We start from the raw sequence: 8,488 nt of genomic DNA, 5'->3' as shown, positions 1-8,488 counted from the left end.
TAAATTAATAAAAATATAAATAAATGAGAGGTATGGTAAATAAATAAAACATTTTTTATATTTACTCCATAAGTCACCTTATATACATGTAAGGGTGTAAACAAATAAAAATATAAGTAAAGTGGAGGTATGGTAAATAAATAAAACGTCTGTTTATACTTACTCAAAAGGTATGGTAAATAAATAAAAATATAAATAAACTAGACTTATCGTAAATAAATAAAACCTATTTTTATATTTAGTCCATAACCCTCGTTTCTATTTATGAAGGCTCAAGAAAGAGGTTTTATTTAAGTGAATCCTATGGGCCAAATACCATATTTGTAAAAGAGGTATGGTAAATTAATAAAAATATAAATAAACGAGAGGTATGGTAAACAAATAAAACATTTTTTATATTTACTCCATAAGTCACCTTATATTTACGAACACTCAAAAAATGGGCTATATTTAGGTGAAACCTATGGCCAAAATACTATGGGACAAATACCATGGACTAGATTGTTATTAATACCATGCAAAAAACCATTATTAACCCTAATATTAGAATTAATAAAAATAAAAATGGCACATGGTATTGACCCATGGTATTCACCAAAATGGCACATGGTATTGACCCATGGTATTCACCTGGAATGTAGCCTATTTAAATGGGGGAATTAAACCAGCATGTAGCCTATGCTCAGATTCACTAGGACTTTACAAAGTTTTATTATTTAGTGAAAGACTCGCCAAGATCTTACAAGATTTTATAATTGAGTAAAATATTCGCCATGCCTGGTGAGAGATTCGCCAAAAAATTATAAATACATATTATATTATTGATAAAATCGCCTTCCATTTTTCCTATATACCATGGAGATTCACCCATTTATTATATTTATAAATTTAGGGGGGGTTCTTAAAATTTTCCCTGCTCTCTGTTGAACTATAACAAATGAACATGGAGATATGAGTTCAATAATTGAGCATTTCATATCCACTCTTACCCTATTGAGTCACCCCATCAAAGTACCCTATCAAGTAAACTAGAGTTTGATTTTTGTCCAGATTCCTACAAGGTTTATGTTTATTCAACTTCTAGATATATTCACCATAAAGAGAACATATCTTCTTTGAGGTCTTCTTCTTTGCAGTCTTGCCATTATCTAGAGGGAGATCATTAAAAATCACACCATTCCTTGGTTTCCATATTCCCCATATAATAAACCAAGGTAGGGATCTGAAAACATTGCATCGATGCATACACCATTTGAAACATGACTATGTGGAAGAGGAACACCATCCAAAATGTAGCTTGAAAACTTATAAAACCCTACACCAAAATGTAATAGCAAAATGGACATTGTAGAAAAAGGTGAAGTGCACTTTCTTCTACCTCCCTGCACAACATACAACAATTCGGGCCACAAATATTGCGCTTACAAATATTGTCCCATGTTAAAATATGCTTCTTCCATGACAACTAGCCAAAAAGAATAAGCTTCGTCGGAATGTTCCAATGCCATATTGTCTTGAATTAACATTTTTCATGTCAAGATGTAGATCATGAGATATGAGGGAGTATATCTCGTACACCACAAGATTTCCATTTTGTATATTCCCATTCTAGTAGCGAACTTCCTCATTGTCCCTCATAGAAATCTCTACCATCATGAGATCGTAGATGCACATGTTCCACCAATCAAATTTGGAGGCTCTTAGTCCAATCACCTCAACTTATTTCCATGATAGACTTGAAAACCTCTTACCAGAGCCCTCTATGACATGTGAAAAAAATAAGAAACCATACGCATGCAAAGCATTTACAACATCTTCAAATAAACAATGATGTTGTATAATGAGTGTTATCACCCTAAAATTTTTGTTTCTAAACTTTTGAAAGTTTGCCTTGTTTCTAGTCATAGTCTTATAATAGGTTTTGAGTCATCTCATCTCAATAGTGTCATTCTCTTTTCCAAATAAAGTTTGACAACCTCATTCCATGTCCTAGAAACCTCACCATGTGTTTAGAAATCATATCTCACATCATTTTGAAATTTTTTTAAATTAGCTATGAAATTGTGGATTATGAACTAGGAGTTTTCGTAGCGTGCTACGAAACCACTGAAACAACCTGTTTTAGCATAAAAGACTATGTTTTCTGCTTTTACTACTCAACTTCCATAAGGGTTCCTGAGCAGCTGAGAACTCAATTTTGAAAAATGAAAGAGGTTTTTCTTCCTAACATACTAAACCATAAAAAAATCTTTCAATTTCTTCAAATTCTTTATAAGGTGGGAGAAATTTATGGTTAAACTTGCCCTACGGAACTATTGAAAGACAAGCTTTGTCTTCTGGTTTTAGCAGTCTTTTTTCAAGATCAGTTTCTAGTCACAGGAAAATGTCTTTTGGAATTCTTAAAGAGGTTTATCTTCATCAACTCTCTAGCTACAATAACCTATCTCACTTTCTTCATAAGTGTTATTAGTTGGGAGATACTAAGATTTCTTTGAAACCCTAATTTCATAGAACAGATTTTTCCTGTTTTACACATGTTTTTCAAGGACAAATTCTGAATAGCTGGAGAAGTGTTTTAAAACAAAAATAGAGGTTTTTGTTCTAGACAGCATGTACCACAAAAGCCTCCTTCAGTTTCATAAAATATGTCATGGATGACAAGATAACAGCTCTGTCCCACATGCTAATTTTCAAAGATCCTAAACCTAAAAACAGGGAAACATGTTCCCTAATTTCTAGGGTTTATCATCAGCAATAAGGTGAAAACGTGGGAGGATTTATCAAATTCGATGTCATGAGGTTGCGGTTGTCAAAGAATGCATTCAATGTTTAGTTAAGGTGGTTTAGTCGTAACAAGGAGTTGTACTCCTAATTGTATTAGGACTCTAAGACAATCAATTAGCTGTCACTTGTATTTGATAGTCTGTTTTAGGTATGAGTAGGTGTCAAGTCAAGAAAATTCGAATTCTCCTCATGTTGGAGGAAGGAATCCAAGATTGTAATGAACTCTATAAAGAGAAAGAGGTGTAATGCACCAAGGGTTGGAAAATGTGATAGAAAAAGACTACTTTTGTAAATACTGTGTAGGGACTGATATATACAGAAACAGTTTGGCTTTTCTAAATCTAAAATTCTGTTTACTTTAGTGAGCTTTATCTTTTATCTTTGATATGTTTTACTTCCATAGTCTTTATGCTTATTACTTAGAATTCATGGAGGAACATGCTCTGACTTCCTTTAAGTGTTAAACTATGGTGAATTGAGTTCTTGGGTCCTATCTTTGGATGTTTTTCTTTAATGTTTTAATACTTATTACTCGGAATTCATGGTTACTCATGCTCTGACTTCCTTTAAGTATTAAACTCTGATGTGTCACTCTAAATACTTTCCTTTTGAATACCTTGATGTATCATTACTCAAAATTCATGTCCACATGCTCTGACTCCTATGAACTTCAAGTTATTGAGACTTTCTTGAATGTGTTACTCTTTCATTGAAGTATATACAAGCCTCAGTTTTATAAGAAGAGTTATTTGTTATCTTTATCTCTGTCACTGACTCCATAGCCCAATGGTAGCAAGTCTCCATCCTTCAACCTATAAACATACAAACCACAAACCACAGAGTTAGCCATCTATCTATAACTTATATCATTAACCCTTGAGAGAGCCCTCTCAGGCTGAGGACGCTAAGCCTCAGCTAAAATATTGGTTTGAAATAGTTACACTAAGGTAGTCTGATCAACAGCCTATCAGGGTCCTATTTTGGTGATAACATTTTCATGCGTCTGCCGGGAGCCTGAAGATTAATCATTCTCGCAATCAAGAAGCTGAACTTCTAAAGGTAGTAGGAGCTCAGAAATCTTTTTGAGGCTGCAAAACTACCTTGGTGACTCCATTGTTTAAGAATTCGAAATTCATAGATTCATGGTGATTCCACTGGAGTTATGAAGAAATCAGATGCTACCATTCTTATTTCAAGGTATGCATGCATAAATTTTTTAGGAATTCATGGTTTCCCAAATCATTTTCCCAAGGATACATATTTTCTAAGGAATGGTACAAAATTCAATGGAGAAGATTTGAGTTTAACTTTGAAGCATATATCAGATTTTTGTGATTTTACTGAGCTTCTTAGAGTCAAACATGAGGATGTTTGCATTATGTTGTTCTATGATTCATTTCAAGGGAAATGTAAACAGTGGATTGAAAGCTTTCCTGCCAAATCTATTAGGTCATTTGCAGACTTTTGGCTTATGTTTTTGGAGGAATGGATAGACAGAACAGAATTGGTGGAAAAATCTCCTTCAATTCAAGGTTTCAAACAGTGGAATGATGATCATATTAATGAAGAAATAGATAAAAAAAAATCTTTGTCCTTGTCTTCTTATCTAAAATCATTTGAGTGCAAGACAGAAAATAAGATGAAATTTTTGGATGAAGTTGCTAAGAACATTGACAAAGACATTGAAGGTTTACAAGGTCAAATTCAATCATATAGTCTTCATGATCATGATCATACTTTTCAAAAGCTTTCTATGGCAGAATACAAAGAGAGGGTGTTGCTTCCCTTCTCTTTTGAGATTGAGGAAGAATACATTATTTTTGAAAATCAATTTGAGGAGCAGTTTGAGAGCACATAGCTGGAGCCTTATGCAGATGATCAAAGTATTGATGAGTTGTCCAAAACTGCAGAATATCACAAGAAACATCAAACTCACCATGTGATTTTTGACCCTATAGCTGACTACATGGAAAAGATTTACTGTTCAGGCTTCCAATTATATTTTCATCTTGAAGAATAGTTACACCTCATGCTGCCTTGGTTATTTCAGTATCTGGTTTATTTTTGCTTCAAGCATAGTCAAGAGATTCAAGTGCCTGATCAGATTGATGACTAGCTTCATTGGAAGTTTCATGTTCCTTGAGCTACAAGTGGAGATTGCAGCTGATAGGGTAGGTAATAATGTGGAAATAAGCTCAGGGTAGGTTGACTGAGCATCTGTTTCAGTAGGTGCAGTTTGAATTCTTCTTTCAGAAATCATTAAAGGTTTGAGGAGCAGATTGGGAAGAAGTTCAAAGTTTTATTCTGGAGGATGGATAGCAGCACTGGAGCTACAGGTTCTTAGTATACCACAAGGGCACACTATCCCTAGTGGAGCCACTGTTATCACCCTAAAATTTTTGTTTCTAAACTTTGGAAAGTTTGTCTTGTTTTTAGTCATAGTCTTATAATAAGTTTTGAGTCAACTCATCTCAATAGTGTCATTCTCTTTTCCAAATAAAGTTTGACAGCCTCATTCCATGTCCTAGAAGCCTCACCATGTGTTTAGAAGTCATATCTCACATCATTTTGATTTTTTTTTTAAATTAGCTACAAAATCGTGGATTCTAAACTAGGAGTTTTCGTAGTGCGCTACGAAACCACTAAAACAACCTGTTTTAGCATAAAAGACTTTGTTTTCTGCTTTTACTAGTAAACTTCCATAAGGGTTCCTGAGCAGCTGAGAACTCAATTTTGAAAACTAAAAGAGGTTTTTCTTCCTAACATACTGATCTACAAAAACCGCTTTCAGTTTCTTCAAATTCGTTATAAGGTGGGAGAAATTTATGGTTAAACTTGCACTACCAAACTGCTGAAAGACAAGCTTTGTCTTCTGGTTTTAGCAGTATTTTTCAAGATCAATTTCTCGTCACAGGAAAAGATATTTTGGAATTATGAAGGAGGTTTATCTTCATAAGCTCACCAAATACAATAACCTATCTCACTTTCTTCATAAGTGTTATCAGTTGGTAGATACTAAGCTTTCTTTGAAACCCTAATTTCAGAGAACATATTTTTCTTGTTTTACACGTGTTTTTCAAGGACATATTCTAGACAACCAGAGACGTTTTTTAAAAAACCAAGAGAGGTTTTTGTTCTAGACAGCATGAGCCACAAAAACCGCCTTCAATTTTGTAAAATACGTCATGGATGAGAAGATAAAGGCTCTGTCCCACGTGCTAATTTTCAAAGATCCTAAACCTAAAAACAGGGAAACATGTTCCCTAATTTCTAGGGTTTATCATCAACAATAAGGTGACAACATCAGAGGCTTCATCAAATTCGACCTCATGAGGTTGCAGCTGTCAAAGAATGCATTCAATGTTTAGTTAAGGTGGTTTAGTCATAACAAGTTGTACTCCTAATTGTATTAGGACTCTAAGACAGTCAGTTAGCTGTCACTTGTATTTAATAGTCTGTTTTAGGTATGAGTAGGTGTCAAGTCAAGCAAATTCGAATTCTCCTCATGTTGGAGGAAGGAATCCAAGATTGTAATAAACTCTATAAAGAGCAAGAGGTGTAATGCACCAAGGGTTGGAAAATGTGATAGAAAAAGACTACTTTTGTAAATGTTGTGCAGGGACTGATATAAACATAAGCAGTTTGGCTTTTCTGAATCTAAGATTCTTAGTGTAATTCAGTGAGCTTTATCTTTTATCTTTGATATGTTTTACTTCCATAGTATTTATGCTTATTACTCAGAATTCATGGAGGGACATGCTCTGACTTCCTTTAAGTGTTAAACTATGGTGAATTGAGTTCTTGGGTCCTATCTTTGGATGTTTTTCTTCAATTGTTTAATACTTATTACTCAGAATTCATGGTTACTCATGCTTTAACTTCTTTGAAGTATTAAACTCTGATGTATCACTCTAAATACATTCCTTTTGAATACCTTGATGTATCATTACTCAAAATTCATGTCCACATGCTCTGACTCCTATGAACTGCAAGTTATTGAGACTTTCCTGAATGTGTTACTCTTTCCTTGAAGTATATACAAGCCTCAGTTTTATAAGAAGAGCTATTTGTTATCTTTATCTCTGTCACTGACTCCATAGCCCAATGGTAGCAAGTCTCCATCTTTCAACCTATAATCATACAAAACCACAAACCACAGAGTTAGCCATCTATCTATAACTTATATCATTAACCCTTGGGAGAGCCCTCTCAGGCTAAGGAGGCTAAGCCTTAGCTAAAAGATTGGTTTGAAATAGTTACACTAAGGTAGTCTGATCAGCAGCCTATCAGGGTCCTATTTTGGTGATAACAATGAGAATGAGCTCGATAACAAAGAGGATCTTATTTCCATTTCCAAAAGACCATCTCAAATTCTTGAAAATCCAGTAGCTAAAATTTTAGAAACCATTCCAAATATATGAGTTATTCAGAGATTAATCAAATCTAGATATGAACCACTCAGTAATCGAAATCCTTTTCAGGTACTTCCTCTTAACAATATATTTCCAGATACCATCACCTATTAAATCCCTCCAGAGACTCTTGATAAGGAGTGCCCAATCAAAAAAAGTTATGTCCTTGAGACCCCAACCACCATACTCTTTGTCACAAGATATGTCATCTAAATGAACCAGATGGAATTTTTTACTACCTCTAGCTCCCACCCATAGAAACTTATCAATAATGAATTTAATGTTATTAATGATTTTTCTAGGTAATATAAAGAGATGCTCTAATAGATAAATATATGTTGAAGGAAAAACTACATGAGAATATACCTTCCGCCTAGTGAAATCCATCTATGGATCCAATATGATAGTCGATTCTCAAACTTGTCCATAATACAAGACCAATCTCTAACCCAATAATTATTTGGTTTCAACTTGAAGCCTAAGTATGAAAAGCCGTCAACCAAAAAATAGTTGTTTATTATAAAAATATTAGCAATATTATCCACCAATTCATTGTTCTCAGAGGCCTTAATCAACACTGATTTATGGTTGTTGGCATGATAACCAAACACCTATCCAAAGCTAGTGATGATATAATATGGAAAGCTCCAGTGAGGCTTGGATACCTTTCCAAAAAATAACACAACATATACACACATTAGATGAGAGACAAAGGAGTTCCTCATAACCTACAAGCATGAACTACATAATTCTCATGTGCCTCCTTGATCTTTCTGCTCAAACCATCAATCACAAAGAGGAGCAATAAAGGCAATAATGAACATCCTTGCCAAAGCCCCGTCAGTGCCTCGAAGAAGGCCAATGGGAAACCATTAACTAAAAATGAAAAATGAAGAGAAGAGACATAAGTTGCAATCCAATCAACAATGTTCCTTTTCAACCCAATCTTAAAAATCACCAAACAAAGATAAGTCAAATCAACATAGTCATATGCTTTGTGTAAATCCAATGTGAGAATTAAAGCTTCATTCTTGTGGGACTTAATAGAGTTTATGCACTCTTGGGAAATGGTGACTTCATCAAGGATTCATTTTTTCCTGAAAAACCCCAAATATTCATCTATTATGTGTATGGAAAGCTTCTCTTTGATTGTGTTAGCAATAATTTCCGAAACCAACTTATAAACGATGTTTCACACTGAAATGGGGTGGAAATCTCTGAAAGTTTTAGGAAGTGAGGAATTTAGAATGAGCTCAATAAAAGTTGAGTTAATCACCCCAACAAATTTGCAT

Source organism: Pinus tabuliformis, chromosome 3_2 (assembly GCF_031772625.1).
Source record: "Pinus tabuliformis cultivar Carrire ecotype Pingquan chromosome 3_2, CPIR1, whole genome shotgun sequence".
NCBI lineage: Eukaryota > Viridiplantae > Streptophyta > Pinopsida > Pinales > Pinaceae > Pinus > Pinus tabuliformis.
Note: the sequence above shows the minus strand (reverse complement) of the source record.